Source organism: Palaemon carinicauda, chromosome 12 (genome assembly GCF_036898095.1).
Source record: "Palaemon carinicauda isolate YSFRI2023 chromosome 12, ASM3689809v2, whole genome shotgun sequence".
Lineage (NCBI taxonomy): Eukaryota > Metazoa > Arthropoda > Malacostraca > Decapoda > Palaemonidae > Palaemon > Palaemon carinicauda.
In genome coordinates, this window is record NC_090736.1 from 89320937 (window position 1) to 89323436 (window position 2500).

Here is a 2500-nt window from a genome sequence, read left to right on the forward strand (position 1 = left end):
AGCGTCCGCCAGCTTTGTGAAGATCCGAGGGGCCACATTGAGGCCGAAGGGCATAGCCCTGAAGGCGTAGCTTTTCCTTTGGAGTTGAAATCCTAGGTAGCAGGAAGCGTGATGGTTCATTGGAATGTGCCAGTAGGCATCCGCCAGGTCTATGGAGACCGTGTAAGAACCTCGAGGCAGAAGGGTCCTTATTTGTTGAAGAGTCAGCATCTTGAACTTGTCGTTCGCTATGAACTTGTTGAGGGGGGATAAGTCCAGAATGACTCAGAGTTTGTCGGAGTCTTTCTTGGGGACACAAAACAGTCTCCCTTGGAACCTGGTGGACTTTACCTTCCTTATCACCTTCTTGTTCAAGAGATCTAGGACATATTCTTCCAGAAGGGGGGTTGATTGTTGGAAGAATTGCTGGAAGGTTGGGGGTGGTTGAGTCCAACTCCAGCCTAGACCCTTCTTGACGATGCTGTGTGCCCAGGGATCGAAGGTCCAACGATCCTGGAATTGGCGGAGTCTTCCTCCCACCGGAAGCACTTCATTGCTTCTGGTGTCCCGAGGGCTTACTGCCTCGGCCGCTAGCTCCCCTTCCTCCTCTGCCTCTGGAGGGACGGCGAGACGCGTCTCTGCCTGCACCTCTGCTTGAGCCTCTACCTTTGGGACGAAAGGTAGTCGTCTGTTGCTCGAAGGCAGGGGTGAAAACCGGTGACTGTGACAAGACCGGTTGGGTGACCAGCTGAAAGGTCTGCTGTGGCTGAGCTGCCACTTGGGGAGTAGCGGGTCCCGGAAACTGCCGTCTCTGTTGACGTTGCTGGGGTTTCTGCTTGAAGGATTTCCTCTTAGGTTGAGGTCCGTCGTCCTGGGAGGATTTCCTCTTCTTTGACATGCCCCACTTGTGGAGAAGGTTCCTGTTCTCTGTGGCGGCCTTGTCGGTGATCTCTTTCACGAGGTCAGAGGGAAAGAGGTGTTTACCCCAGATGTTGGAGGAAATCAGCCTCCGGGGTTTGTGTTTCACAGTGGCACCTGAGAACACGAATTCTCGACAGGCTCTCCGAGCCTTCATGAAGTGATACAAATCCTTCACCAGGGTTGCCATGTGGGATTTGGCGAGTACCATGTAGTGGTCTGGGACTCTGGTGTCACAAGCCATGATGTCAAGTTGTACCTGATGGGACATGGATGCTGCAAGCCTCTCCTTCGTATCTTGTTCCCGACGAAGGGTTGGTCGTTGAGTTTCGGGAGGTCTTCGTTAAACTGACGTCCGGCTTACGTCAGGATCTAGCTTTCCCACCACGAAAGTATGCTGGATATCCTTCCAGTGTCGAGTGTCGGGGGGAGTTATTATGGAGAAGGGTCTGCACTCCTCCAGTGCAGGGCAGGGTTTTCCTTCTTCCACAGCCTTGAGGCACGCAGCGAAGGCCTTTTCCATGAAGGGAAGGACTGCATCGTCGGGTGCGACGTAAGTAGGGTGCTTCTTGCTCAGGGCCGGAAGCTTAGAGCAGGTAAAACCCCTACTTTTAAATGCGGTGGCTAGCATAGCCTGGGCCTTCGAGAGATCGAACATTATCTCCTCCTTGGGTTCGGTCTCTTCTTTAGAGGCAGGTTCAGAACGGAGCCGGACGTAACAGTCCGGGTAAGCCTCAAAGTTTGGGAAGAACTCCACATCTTCCAGGGGGACCGTGCCGATCTTATCGCTGACAAAGATCCTGCCGGTCGCGATAACCATATGCTCGGCATACCTCCAGGGGTTGGCATGTGAGCATGCAGGGAGATCCTTAACCGAGATCTTCTTCGGTTTTTTGGACCCCTTCATGGACCTGATGAACTCATGAGTTTCTTTCAGCCTGTCGTCCATAATGGCTTTGATCATCCGGAACATCTCTTGGGCGGATGGAATGGGTTCCGGGGTAGCGGAGGTAGACGGGAGAGACACTTCCGTCGGTGTAGGAGTAGGGGCGGTGATGGAAGGAGGAGCGACTTCTTGCTCCGACTCGGTGTATTCCACCTGGTCCTCTTCATCTTCCGCACCTTGGGCCATAAGGGTCTTCTCCGTGCCCTCCGAAATATCCGACATATGTTCGTCGTTCTCGGAATCCAGGTGGCACTCGTGCATGGACTGGGCCATGACTACGTCTGGTTCCACCGTAATCTGGACAGTGGGGATCAATTCTTTGGGCACCACAGAATCGGGGGAGGCCTTTGGGAACAGAAGGGACCTCAGTTCTTCAGTGGCCAGGTATGGTCCAGTGGCATTCTTCTGGAAGCCACGCACCCACTTGCGTAGCTTATCCCGAGAAGTGTCCCTGACCTCCGCTGAGGGAGGATTATGAAAGGCATCGACTAGGCGATCCTGGCAGACCATACAGTTCTGCGGGTCCCAGAACTTCAAATCCCCTTTCTTGTTGGCACAAGGGGCGTGAGTCCTACACGCCGTATGCCCGTAGAAGTGAGGGCGTTTCACAGCGCAGAAGTCGTAATCACACTTCATCTGCTCCTCCTGTAAAAGAAA